Source organism: Gossypium raimondii, chromosome 1 (genome assembly GCF_025698545.1).
Source record: "Gossypium raimondii isolate GPD5lz chromosome 1, ASM2569854v1, whole genome shotgun sequence".
NCBI classification, from domain to species: domain Eukaryota; kingdom Viridiplantae; phylum Streptophyta; class Magnoliopsida; order Malvales; family Malvaceae; genus Gossypium; species Gossypium raimondii.
The window spans coordinates 41,534,746-41,549,848 of record NC_068565.1 but is presented as its reverse complement, the minus strand read 5'-3'; the positions used below and the strand labels follow the sequence as shown (position 1 = coordinate 41,549,848).

At 34.3% G+C, this 15,103-nt stretch overlaps 1 non-coding gene across 1 annotated transcript; it reads right to left on the bottom strand.

The window, feature by feature from the left end:
* Positions 1 to 2,681: 2,681 nt before the first annotated feature.
* Positions 2,682 to 2,788, bottom strand: LOC128032644 (small nucleolar RNA R71). The gene has a single exon (XR_008188891.1). It is a non-coding gene; the product is annotated as a small nucleolar RNA R71 (small nucleolar RNA).
* Positions 2,789 to 15,103: the final 12,315 nt, after the last annotated feature.

Below are 15,103 nucleotides of genomic sequence, written 5' to 3'. Positions count from 1 at the left end.
AGCTCAATGTTAACCCTAATTATGCCTTGACATGTTTGCAACAATATGTAAAAAGGGACTTTATTACAATTTTCTCACTTACCAAATATCTTAGGGCTAAAATTAGGGCACTAGAAATGTTTGGGGGTGGAAACACGAAAATTTACACATTTTTACATACCCTTTTTAACTTAAAATCATCCCGTTTCGATAAAATTTTTATCAAAAAAATAATTAATTTTTACAAAATAATTAAAGTGCACTTAAATTATGAAAATTTTGAATTTTAGTTAATTTTATAATTAATTTTGATGAATTTTTTTATTTTAGATAGATTTGCACAAAGGGGACACTGCTAGAAACGCAACACCGAGAAGCAATTTGAAGTATAGAGGCGAACTAAATTTCAGCCTAAGACGGTCCAAAATTATATATATTAATTCATAGTATAATTAATTTTAATTTATATCCAATTTAATTTGGGTTAATAAATTATTATTAATTAATTATGAAAAAGTGGTCCAATTGAACTGAACCGAGTGAACCGAACTGACCAAGAAATGGACAGCCCAAAAACCGTCCCAAGAGCTGACCCAAATCAGCTTATTAGCTGATTATTTAAGCTTGCAAAGAGGCCCTTGAATACTTGTTCAAGTTGCATTCAAACCCCTCCACAATTGGTGGCTTTATAGATCTACCCCAAGCCTAAATTAGCAAAGTTGAAACTATCAACCTTACCACATGTGTGGCAGGCCAAGGGAGGGCTCTTTGGCTGATAATTTTAGTTATTTTTAGTAGCCCTCCTCAGCTATAAAAACCCCCTTATGCTGGTAATTCGAAAAACACACCTCAAGCATTCACATCTTTCCTCTCTTCTCTCCACTTTCTCTCTTCTTTTCCATTCCAAAATTCTCTTTCTTTCTTGTCAATTTCTCCTCTTGAAAAAGGGGCATTCATCAGCTATTTGGAGCAGCAATTAAATTTTCATAGCAGCCTTGGTCGACGAGGACAACAGAGAAGGAAGAACGGAGCAACTAGCCAAGCCACGGAAAAACACCGGATTTGATTCTTGCTCCCTATCTCTTTAATTTTTGTTGTTGTTATGCTGAACATATCTATGAATATTTATGTTGTTGGAATGGTTAATTTAATCAATTTATCTTGAATTTAATTCATGTTAGGTTGATTGCATTTCGTTTGTTAAAATTATTGAAATTGTGTTTATGTTGTTATAGGCCTCGGTAAGATGCTTGATTAAGTAAAATCATGACTAAGTTATTCTTGCATTACAACCGTTAGGTAACTAATGAATTAATTATTTAAATGGATTGAACTTGTAAGTAATGGACACAGAACTTAATCAGTGCATGTTTAATCATCTAAGGTAGCTGAGGGTTAGATTAGCAACAGTATCTGACGATACATTTGCCTTGCATAACTTGCAAGATTATTGTGATTAAACTGTTTTAAGGTAAGGATATTTTGTTACCTCACATAGTCTTTTATGTTCTTATTAAATCGAGTTAATTGTTTGAATTGACATAGGGATATGTATAAGAGTTTATTTCGATTTAATAAGTATGTATGTGCAATAACATATTTGCCTATTAAGATTTGTTTAATCGGTTGAATTGACATAGGGATATAGTCAAGAGATAAATGGATTTTTGTAGGTGAGTATGTTCATAAGTTAGCAAATTACCGAGTTGCCGTGAACTTATTCGTAACAATATAAACATGAGTTTAATAATTCTAAGTTAACAAATGTAATTAATCTAACACAATTATGTCATCTTGATTAAAATCGTATTTTGAAATCGTGCATTTAAGATTTATTTATTTAGTGTACTTAGTGTAAAATCTTAGTTTTTAATCACCCTCTTCAAACAAAGTATTTTTCTTCACCAAAGCATTTTAAATAGAATTCATAAGTAATTATTTTCACAGTTACGATAACTCGATATTTACTTGTCACTTTATTACTTGTTGCGATTGTGTGCACTTGCACATTTCCGTCATTCCAAGTTTTTGGCGCTGTTGTCGGGGACTATGTTTTTAAAAAAGTCATTATTTGTGAAGTTGTTAGTTTTGCATTTTGGTTTATTTTTCTATTCAAATTTTAACTTAGTTAATTTTTCTATGATTATTTCAAGTGTTTGTAAGTATTGACCGAATCATCAATTTACTCCCTGAAGACCCTGAGATTGAACGAACTTTTAGACAGCGAAGAAGACAAGCAAGTCAGAGAAGGACTGAAGAGTGAACTTCGAAAATCTGAATCAAGGAAACGGAGAAAACTTTACTCAAAATTCTATCCTTATTTCTGATGATAGGGATAGAGCTTGGAGATAGTATGTTGTGCCAGTATTTCATGATCTTAATTCGGGTATTAGGAGACCCTAAATTGAAGCATAATAGTTTGAGTTGAAGCCAATCATGTTCCAGATGCTTCAGACAGTGGGCCAATTTAGTGGAATGTCTATCGAAGATCTTCGCCTACACTTAAGACTGTTTATGGAGGTGAGCAATTCTTTCAAGTTAGCTGGAGTACCTGAAGATGTATTACGATTGAAGCTGTTCCCATATTCACTAAGGGACAGAGCTCGAGCTTGGTTGAACTCATTATCACCAAATTCAATTTCAACATGGCCAGAGTTAGTAGAAAATTCCTTATGAAGTATTTCCCGCCTAGCAAGAATGCTAAGTTGAGGAATGAGATAACTGCTTTCCAACAAATGGATGATGAGTCATTGTATGAGGCGTGGGAAAGGTACAAAGAATTATTACGGAAGTGCCCTCATCATGGAATCCCACATTGCATACAACTTGAGACATTTTATAATGGTCTCAATGCTCACACGAGAATGGTAGTGGATGCTTCTGCTAATGGTGCTCTCCTTTCTAAGTCATATAATGAGGCTTATGAAATCATTGAGAGGATTGCCAGCAACAATTATCAATGGCCAACCAATCGAGCAGCGTCAAGAAGACGAGTCGCTAGAATACGTGAAGTAGACACTCTTACTTCACTCGCATCTCAAGTATCATCAATATCCTCAATGTTAAAAAATCTTACTACTAATGGGTGTAATAGTTTTGCAGCACAACCACTGAATCAATTTGAAAATGTAGCCTGTGTTTATTATGGGGAAGGACATTTGTTCGAAGAATGTCCATCGAACCCAGAATCTATGTATTACATGGGTAACCAGAACCAAAATCGAGGAAGGCAAGGGCTGCAATCCAATTTCTATAACCCATCATAGAGAAACCAGCCGAATTTTTCCTAGAGTAACCAAGGGGCAGGAACCAGTAATAATTATGTCCAACCTAGATCGACCCAGCCACCTAGTTTTTCCCAACAAGCTCAAAAACCAACCTAAGATGAACCATCCAATAGCCTAGAGAATTTATTGAAGGCATACATGGCGAAAAATGATGTCTCTCTGAGGAATTTGGAGAATCAAGTGGGCCAGCTTGCAACTGAACTCAGAAATCAACCACATGGTGCTTTACCTAGTGATACGGAGAATTCGAGGAATCCAGGGAAGGAGCATTGTAAAGCATTAACATTGAGGAGAGGAAAGACTTTAGAGCCTAATTCCGTCGAAGTTGAGAATGAGCCAGTTGATGCTCAAGACTTAAAGGAAGTTCAACCAAGTGTTGAAATTCCAGTTTCACAGAAAATTGAATCTGCAAAATCTGACAAGGTAACTTCTGAACCAGCTAATTCTGATCAACTAATAACTCTGTTAGATGCAGAATTGCCACAGAAAACGAATCAACCAGTTCCAGTAAAGAAACCTCCACCATCCTACCCTCAAAGACTTTGGAAGCAGAAGCAGGAAATTCAATTCAAGAAGTTCCTAGACGTATTCAAGCAACTTCATATCAACATCCCGTTGGTTGAAGCACTTGAACAAATGCCGAACTACGTCAAATTCATGAAGGATATCCTGTCTAAAAAATGAAGGCTTGGAGAATTTGAGACGGTAGCCTTAACGAAGGAATACAGTGCATATCTTCAAGACAAACTACCCCAAAATTGAAGGATCCTGGATGTTTTACCATACCTTGCAATATTGAAGCAACATATTATGGTAAGGCACTATATGACTTGGGTGCGAGTATCAACTTGATACCCGTGTCAATATTTAGGAAGTTAGGGATAGGTGAACTTAGACCTACTACGGTTACACTTCAATTAGCAGATCGATCCTTAGCACATCCAAATGGAAAAATCAAGGATGTATTGGTACGTGTAGACAAATTTATCTTTCCTACTGACTTTGTGATTCTAGACTTTGAAACAGAAAAAGAGGTGCCAATCATCCTAGGAAGACCATTCTTAGCAACCGGAAGGACCCTTATTGATGTGCTGAAGGGAGAGCTTATTATGCGTGTTCAGGATGATCAGGTAACATTTAACATTTTTAAGTCCATGCGATTTTCTGACACAGTTGATGATTATTCTGCAGTGTCTGATTTAGAGGATTTAATCGTGGAAAAGGAACTCAATTATGTTGAGGACCCATTGGAACAAATTTTGACATCAGATCCTCCAAATGATGAAAAGGAGGATGAATACTAGCTTTGTTAGAAACTAATCAAAGGGGATTTAATCTGCAATCCTGCTTTAAGTCTTTGGAGTAAGAGAAAAGGGATTATGTCAAACCAAAAGCGTCAATCGAGGAGCCACCTTAATTAGAACTAAAGGTACTTCCCTCACATTTGAAATATGTTTATTTAGGTAACTCTTCTACTCTACCTGTGATTATTTCAACAGAATTAACTATTGAGCAAGAAGAGAAACTCATCCTGGCATTGAAATAATTCAAGAAGGTTATCAGATGAACCATAACTGATATTCACGGAATTAGTCCATCAGTATGCATGAAAAAAATTATCTTAGAAGATGGAAAAAAAGGGACGATTGATGGACAACGAAGACTGAACCCCATCACGAAGGACGTAGTCAAGAAAGAAATTATCAAGTGGTTAGATGTGGGTATAATTTACCCCATCTCAGATAGTTCATGGGTAAGTCCAGTCCAGTGCGTGCCAAAGAAATGAGGTATCACAGACATTGAAAATGAGAATAACGAGTTGATACCGACTAGAACGGTTACGGGATGGAGAATTTGCATCAATTACCGAAAGCTGAACAAGGCAACTAGGAAAGTTCACTTTCTTTTGTAGTTTTTGGACCAGATGCTAGATAGACTCGCAGGTCGAGACTATTATTGTTTTCTCGATGGATACTCGGGGTATAATCAAATTACAGTAGCACTAGAAGATTAGCACAAGACAACATTCACCTGCTCGTACGGTACATTTGCATTGAGGCGCATGCCATATGGTTTATGTAATGCACCTGCTACATTTCAAAGATGTAAGATGTCTATTTTTACTAACATAGTTGAGAAATATTTGGAAGTTTTTATGGATGATTTTTCAGTAATTGGAGATACATATGATGATTTCCTAGCCAATCTAGCCAAGGTACTAAGGCGATGTGAAGAAACAAACCTTGTACTTAACTGGGAAAAGTGTCATTCATGGTACGAGAAGGTATTGTTCTAGGGCATCGGATAACAAGAAATGGAATTGAGGTAGATAAAGCAAAGGTAGATGTTATTGAGAAAATCCAACCTCCAATATCTATAAAGGGTGTTAGGAGCTTTTTCGGCCACGTCAGTTTCTATCGAAGATTCATTAATGACTTCTCCAAAGTTGCTAAACCCTTATGCAAATTATTGGAGAAGGACACGGCGTTTAAATTTGATGAGGAGTGCTTAAGAGCTTTCAACGATTTGAAGAGTCATTAGTCTCGGCACCCATAATAGCCACATTAGACTAGGATTTGCCATTTGAATTGATGTGTGACGCAAGTGACTTCACGATCAGAGCTGTCATAGGTCAGCGAAGGAACAAATTTTTTCATCCCATCTACTATTCGATTCAGACTCTGACAGAAGCTCAACTGAATTACACGGTAATAGAAAAAGATTTATTTGCTATTGTGTTTGATTTTGACAAGTTTCGATCTTATCTTGTAGGTACCAAAGTGATTGTTTATACGGACCACTCGGCAATTAAGTATTTACTTGCCAAGAAAGACGCTAAGCTGAGACTGATCCGATAGGTACTTCTACTTCAAGAGTTTGATCTAGAAATTCAAGATCAAAAGGGAGTGGAAAACCAAGTAGCAGACCACTTGTCCAAATTAGAGCCGCAAGAAGGGAACTCTCCTCTTATACCAATTCGAGAGACGTTTCCAGATGAACACATACTGAAGGTAAATCATGTCCATAATACCCCTTGGTTTGCTAATATTGCTAACTTTTTAGCTTGTTTTTTGATGCCGATTGATAAGACGTATCATCAAAAGAAAAAGTTTCTTCACGATGTGAAGTATTATTTATGGGAAGAATCGTATTTGTTTAAAAAGTGTGCAGATCAAATGATCAGGAGATGCGTGGCAGAAGATGAAGTACATAAGATTTTATACCATTGTCACTCAGCTCCAAGTGGGGGACACTTCGGAGGTACACGTACTGCAGCCAAGGTATTGCAAGCCGGATTCTTTTGGCTAATACTATTCAAAGATGCATATGCTTACGTAAAGAGTTGTGATCGATGTCAAAGGGTCAGAAATGCCACCAACAGAAATGAGATGCCTCGAACAAACATCATTGAGGTAGAATTATTCGATGTTTAGGGTATTGACTTTCTCGGTCCTTTCCCTCCGTCTTTTGGTCACAAATACATATTAGTAGCAGTAGACTATGTGTCTAAGTGGGTTGAGGCAGAGGCATATCCGACAAACGATGCTAAGGTTGTAATGAAGTTTTTGCAAAAACATGTGTTCACAAGGTTTAGAACCCCAAGAGCCATCATCAGTGATGAAGGGTCCCATTTTGTGAACAAGTGGTTGAAATGGTTATTAGATAAACATGGAGTGAAACACAAGGTCGTTACAGCTTACCATTCGCAGACGAATGGGCAAGCTGAACTGGCAAACAAGGAGATCAAAGGCATACTTGAAAAGGTAGTTTGCCTGAACTAACGAGATTGGTCCAAAATACTGAATGATGCTTTATGGGCTTACAGGACAGCATACAAGACACCTTTAGGGATGTCACCCTATAGGTTAGCCTTTGGGAAAGCCTGCCATCTACCCTTGGAGTTAGAACACAAAGCTTACTAGGCTCTCCAACGACTCAACTTGGATCTTAAAAGTGCCAAAGAGAAACGGATACTTCAACTTAATGAGTTAGAAGAATCCCGAATGTCTTCATACGAGAATGCCAAATTACTTAAGGAGAGACTCAAGAAATAGCATGACAAGCACATTCGAGTTCGAGAATTTGAAGCAGGTCAACAAGTCTTGTTATTCAATTCCAGATTAAGGTTCTTTCCAGGTAAGTTAAAATCACGTTAGTCCGTTCATCGAGTCTATCCATACAGAGTTGTTGAACTTCAAGGTAAGAGAGGTAATTTTCGAGTTAATGCTCAACGTTTGAAACATTATTGGGGAGATAAAATTGAATAGAATCAAATCTTGTTCATTTTATCAGATATTTAATTTTTCTTGTTCTTCTATTTGAATAAATGATTTAGGGTATATTTTTGGGATTAGCATGTTTAAATAAATTCTGTCTAGGAGATTGGAACTTAAGCGGGACCGCTTGTGACCTCTCCAATCTTTCCTTGGAATTGATTTTAACATAATTTCTCAAGAAATTATTCCCTAAATGACAAAATAAATTTTTAGTTTTTCAAATAAAAGGGTCAATTATGATCCAAGTTTTATGTTGCAACTCAATTTTGAATTTTCATTAATTCTAGGAACTTAATTGAATTATTTTTAAAAATTTGGTTGCTCTTTTGTAAATATTAAAATTAGATGCCTCTTTTGTAAATATTTTCAAAAAGCATCTAGAATAATTTTTTAGTTCAATAAAAAAGAAAAGATGATAATTATTAATATATTATTATATCCATTATAATATATATTAATTATTATCGATTTATTTAGAGTTAGGATTAGTTTTAATTTAATCATATTTTATTCGATAAGTTTTTATCTTAATAAATTAATAGCAAATAATAATTTAATATGCATTATATTAATTATTAGTTGTTATTTATTGTGAGTAGAATTAGAACTTAGAATTTTTAAGAATTCTACCCTAGCTCCTACTCCTTTCACTATAAATTCCACCCATCTATTCTTTTTTTTCATTCATACATCATTCCCTCCAAAAACACCAAAACCCTCAAGTGTTGAAACCTCCTAGCAATTCTCTAGCCACAGCATCGCCTAGCTGATCGGTCAGCAGCACCTTGCGTGCGCCAACACCAGGCCTGCTCAACGATCCGCACACTGCTCACATCCCTCCCCTGCTGCGCGCTGCTGCCTTGCATACCCGAGTGGCACATCACCCTTTCACCCATCCGTAGCCAAAAACCCCTCAACCTATTTTAATTTGCCATCTTTTGATTCAAAATTATTTTTCTTAAAAGCTCTTAATTTTTAGAAAAAATGTGGTAAGACCAATTTTTCTCCTAAATTTTAATTTTATTATCTAATTTTTCAATTTATTGAATTATTAATATTTTATATTAATTAATTTTTTGAGAAAATAATTGTTACCATCTTATGATCAGGTTAATCATGCCTCGCAACAGAACTCGTGCATCTGCCCAAATTAACGAATCACAAAACAAGTTCCACTATGAAGATGCCGAAGCAAGATATGAGAGTATCTTCAAGAATCAACAGATGCATCCAGAGAAAGGTTTCACATTGAAAGAAAGAAACTATATTGGTTTTATGGCACGTATTCGTCAGGTTGCTGAAACTCTTAATTGGGAATTGTTTTGTGAGAAGAGACCTAGTGTGGATGAGGAGTTAGTGCGCGAATTCTATGCGAATTTAACCTCAAGCGAGTTGACGAAAGTTCCAGTTCACGGAACAAGGTACCAATAACTTCAAACACTATTAATAAGTTCTTTGAACTACCTGATTTCGAAAACGATGAATATTCCTCCTTAATGAGCAATATAGAGCCTGAAAATTTGTAAGAAATTCTCGAGGAACTTACAGTTCTTTGTTCTAAGTGGACTGTGTCAAAGCAGGAATCCACACTTGTCGGAGAGAATATTTGAAACCACTCACAAAGGTATGATTCCACTTCATCTGATTCAGCCTTATGCCTAGCTCACACGGGACTACAATCTCATTAGAGCGAATGATCTTATTATACTCGATTCTGACTGGGAAGACCATTAATGTGGGAAAAATCATCCTGAGGGAAATGTGGAATTGTGCCATTAGACGTTCAAGTTTTGGCCCAGCTTACTCTCCCTTTACGATAACAATTATGTGCTTCAAAGCTAAAATTCTTGCAAACGTAAAGAAGACAGGCTATAACCAGGGAACAATCACAGATTGGGACCTCTATCGAATAGCTGAAGACTCTGTTGTGCTGCAACGAGTTGAAGAAAGTGAGGATCCCAAAAAAGAAGAAGAAAAAGATCCCACAGAGATCGAGCCAGTGCAATCGGATGAAGTCCCTGATAAGGTGGAACCAATGGAACCAGAAGCTGAACTTGATATCAAGACTTCAATGTTCAGAGCTCAACCGCCTCGCCCAGATCTTCGAGATGAGCTGTCAAATTTGATGGACATAGTGCAACATATGTAGTGGCAGCAACAAGTTTACTGGAAATACTCAAAAATAAGGGATGACTCGATGAGAAGTGCTCTTATGAAAATTTACAATGAACCATTTATTTTTGTGCCCGAGTTTCTAGATTACATATTTGAACCATGGAGCCGATTATTGAAAAATGAGCGAAGCGATTCATGCAAAGACAATAATGATGGAGCAAAAGATGAGTCAAATTCGGAAGGATCTGCAAATAAATAAAGGGGGACTTAGTAGTTTCTTAAGGCGAAATCCTAGGAAGCATGGAAAGTTGAAAATGATTTAGGAAACTCTTGTTTGGACCGTGTGAGCCTTTCAAGCCAACCTTAATGAAATTTTATCCTTTGAAACCCAACTTTGAGACTATATGGCCTAATTTTATTTGAACCCTTGCAATATTTAGACATCACTTCTCTCTTAATTATCTTTAAATTATCCCAAAAACTAGACTCAGTACTATTTAGAATATTCTTTGAAAATAAGTTTGGGGGAGTTGAAAGAAGTATCAAATGGTTTCAAAATTATAGTACATACAGTAAAATGCTTGTTAAAAAAAAGAGCACATGTACTTGAACGAAAATAGACGTACAAAGGAGCATGGGAAAGCAAAGTAAGTTGGTGTATTGAGAGAAATTATTCCAAAGGTTCGATTGAAGCTGAATCAACGGTTTAAAAGCCTAAATTTATCTATCTTTTACCTACCTCTAGCCTAGCTACGTTACAACCTTTTTAAAGACCTATTGATTCAAATTTTCTATGCTACCTACATTAGTGGAGAGAAATTGCTATGTTCAACATATGAAGGCAAAAGTTAAACATAATGATTGCAGCTTAATCTTGAATAAGGAAATAAATTCAAATTGGTAAGGGTTAACATGTCTTGTTAAGGAAGCATTTAGTCTAATTGTGCTATCATAATAGTTGTTGAGATTAATTTGAACAATATGTATATTTAAGTAGCATAACTATCAAATTTCTTATTTTTGAGTATAAGTATATTACATTCATAATTCTGGGAAGAATTTTATTCTGAAGGACTTTTTCAAAGGTATTTTCTAAGTAATTATTTTTAATTTGTGTATTACTCGGGACGAGCAATGAATTAAGTTTGGGGTGTGGAAACACGAAAATTTACACATTTTTACAAACCCTTTTTAACTTAAAATCATACAGTTTCGATAAAATTCTTGTCGAAAAAATAATTAATTCTTACAAAATAATTAAAGTGCACTTAAAATATGAACATGTTTAATTTTAGTTAATTTTATAATTAATTTTGATGAATTTTGGTTATTTTCGACAGATTTGCACAAAGGGCGAAAAATGGCTCGATAGACACTACTAGAAGTGCAAAACCGAGAAGCAATTTGAAGTATCGAGGTGAACTAAATTTCAGCCTAAGACGGTCCAAAACTATATGCATTAATTCATAATATAATTAATTTTAATTTAGATCCAATTTAATTTGGGTTAATAAATTAATATTAATTAATTATGAAAAAGTGGTCCAGTTGAACTGAACCGAGTGAACCGAACCGACCAAGAAATGGACAGTCCAAAAATCGTCCCAAGAGCTGACCCAAATCAGATTATTAGCTGATTATTTAAGCTTGCCAAGAGGCCTTTGAAGACTTGATCAAGTTGCATTCAAACCCCTCCACAATTGGTGGCTTTATAGATTTGCCCCAAGCCTAAATTAGCAAAGTTGAAATTATCAACCTTACCACATGTGTGGCCGGCCAAGGGAGGGCTATTTGGCTGATAATTTTAGCTATTTTTAGTAGCCCTCCTCTGCTATAAAAGCCCCCTTAGGCTGGTCATTTGTAAAACACACCTCAAGCATTCACATATTTCCTCTCTTCTCTCTACTTTCTCTCTTCTTTTCCATTCCAAAATTCCCTTGCTTTATTGTTGATTTCTCCTCTTGGGAAAGGGGCATTCATCAGCTATTTGGAGCACCAATTAAGTGTTCATAGTAGCCATGGTTGACGAGGACAACGGAGAAAGAAGAACGAAGCAACTAGTCAAGCCACGGAAAAACACCGGATTTGATTCTTGTTCCCTATCTCTTTAATTTTTGCTATTGTTATGCTGAACATATATATGAATATTTATGTTGTTGGAATGGTTAATTTAATCAATTTATCTTGAATTTAATTTGTGTTAGGTTGATTGCATTTCGTTTGTTAAAATTATTGAAATTGTGTTTATGTTGTTATAGGCCTCGGTAAGACGCTTGATTAAGTAAAATCATGACTAAATTATTCTTGCATTACAATCGTTAGGTAACTAATGAATTAATTATTTAAACGGATTGAAATTGTAAGTAATGGACACGGAATTTAATCAGTGCATGTTTAATCATCTAAGGTAGCTGAGGGTTAGATTAGCAACAGTATCTGACGATACATTTGCCTTGGATAACTTGCAAGATTATTGTGATTAAACTGTTTTAAGGTAAGGATATTTTGTTACCTCACATAGTCTTTTATGTGCTTATTAAATCGAGTTAATTGTTTGAATTGACATAGGGATGTGTACAATAGATTATTTCGATTTAATAAGTATGTATGTGCAATAACATATTTGCCTATTAAGATTTTTTTAATCGGTTGAATTGACATAGGGATATAGTCAAGAGATAAATGGATTTTTGTAGGTGAGTATGTTCATAAGTTAGCAGATTACCGAGTTGTCGTGAACTTATTCGTAACAATATAAACATGAGTTTAATAATTCTAGGTTAAGTAATGTAATTAATCTAACACAATTATGTCATCTTGATTAAAATTGTATTTTTAAATTGGTCATTTGAGATTTATTTATTTAGTTTACTTAGTTTAAAATCTTAATTTTTAGTCACCCTCTTCAAACAAAGTATTTTTGTTCGCCAAATTGTTTTAAATAGTATTCATAAGTAATTCTTTTCACAGTCCCTATGGGTACGATAACTCGACATTTACTTGTCACTTTATTACTTGTTGCGATTGTGTACACTTGCACATTTCAGTCGTTCCAATGGGTCATAAAAGAAATATGCTGTAGCGACCAGGTTTTCGTGGTCCCAGAAATTGTTGTTTCTAAACCCCATTTCTATAAATCGAGTCCATAAATATTAAATAAAGATATTTATGGAGTTATTATATAGGTTAATTGAATTTTAGATAAGTAATTTAGTCAAATTAGTGATTAATTAAGGTTTAGGGACTAGATTGTAATTTCTAATCGCTATAGATTTTTAATTAGAGAATGACTTGAAGACTTAAATTTCAATTAAGCCAAGGCTTAAAACACAAATATACCATGTTAGATCTTAAGTTAGTGGACAGTAAGATTATGGGATTAATAATTTAATAATAAGGTGTATTAAGTAAATTAAGATTAATTATGTTAATTAATCATTTGATTATAGTTTATAAACAAAAATTTGGTGGAAAGAAAGAGACGATTCATCTTTTTCATCTTTCCCATGCCTGAGTGTCCAAGTGAAGAAACAAAGAAAACCATCCCAAGGGTTTCAAAGTTTAAATCCTTATTTGGTGAGTTCAATTAAGTTTTTTTTTTTGTAATTTTTATGTTTTTGAGGTCATGAGAGCTTGATTTATCTAGCCCATGTACCAATTTGTAAGACTATTAAAGTTTTGATGAGATCTCATTGTTGAATTCTTGAAGTTTTAGGTGTTAAATTAATAGAAATTAAGCTTAGTTTAAGAAAAGACTAAATTGTAAAGGTTTAATCATAGTTTTATATATTGGGGACCAAATTTACAATAGGATTAAGAAAAAGGAGGTCCCTAATGAGTAATAGTGAAATCAGATTTCAATCTTGAGCTTTAAATTTGAAGATATATTAGTCCCGATTTTAGGGACTAAATTGAATAAATTATAAAACTTGTAAGAATTGATAATTGATTCATAATTTATTAATAAATGATATTGATATATGTTTCATTTCAATCTGTAGCTAACATCAATCCAGATTCTCAAGAGAGAAAAGAAAATCCAAAGTCGTTGCCAAGTAGCTCAGAATTTTGATTTGTATTTCTAGGATTCGGTAACCCTTTATTTTTTGCATGTTTATATCATTATGCATTGTATGGAGTTTGAGGTGAGTTATTGATGATTCCTTGAGCTTAACTAATGTGGTTTAGTTTGATTATTGAGGTAGGGACTAAATTGAATAGAATTAAAATGTCATGACTGAATGATATCTAAAAATTGCTATGAAATTGCATTGAATTATATTGTGCTATATAATAAATTGATGATTAGTGATAAATTGGGAATCGAAAGGATGTGAAATGATACAATTGTAATAAATCAGAAATTGGTTACCATATTAGCTATACGGGTCGAATCGAATATAGTTGGCATGTCATAGGGTCAAGATATTGATTAAAAACCATTATTGCTTAACAAACCGAGGTGATAGATTATATACTTTGAGTCATTTTTGTCGGGAAAATTGGGGTGACAATTTACTCTGATTGAGAAAACCATCGTTGCCAAGCAATCCGAGGTGGTAGTATGTACTTGTATAGCATCATCGTTGCCGGGAAACCTGGGGTGATGGGTCTGCATATCCATTCTAAGTCTGTGTCAAGTTAATAGGGTTAAGATTTTGTGAATTGGCTAAATGGTAAATGAATGAAATGAAATGTGATTGAAGTGTGAAATACGACAACATACGAAATGAGCCGAAAATGAGCCCTGAAAGGCGAAATGAGTAAATGAGCTAAAAAGCTTGAAAATGATTGAAAGAAATGGAAAGAAATTGAGTAATTATGCATATAATTGATGTATTAATTGATTAAAGATATGTTTAATATTGTGATAGGATATTGAATAAGTAAATGTGTATAAATATGGTATGAAATGATAATGTAACTTGTGAAACATAATGTGAATCGGTATAACAAGTATAAAAATTGTGTTAATGGAAGGAATCAATATAATGTTGTATATGAATTAGATTGTAAATTGATTTTGAACTAAATGTTTGCATTGCATAAATTTGTTCTTATTGTCTTGAATTATAAATGTACCACTGAACGTTTTACTCAGCGTACGATTTTGTTTTCTCCGTGCGCAGGTACAATAGATTTTCGGTAGATCGAGTGGTTATCTCAAGATCCAACAATCGAATCACGACTCAACAATGTTTGTACATTTTGATCTTGTTATTAGTGTGGCATGTACCTAGTTAAGTCACTTTTGTTTATATTTATACCTATGTGAACTTTTAATAGAAATTGATATATATGAAATTAATTACTTGAGTTTCTATATGTATATAAGCAAACTAAATGGTTGTGATGTGTTAAATGCTACAAATGTCAATGTTTTGGTGAATTTGGTATGGTTGTAACGGACTTAGGTGAAGTATATTGAATAAGTAACTTCTAGGT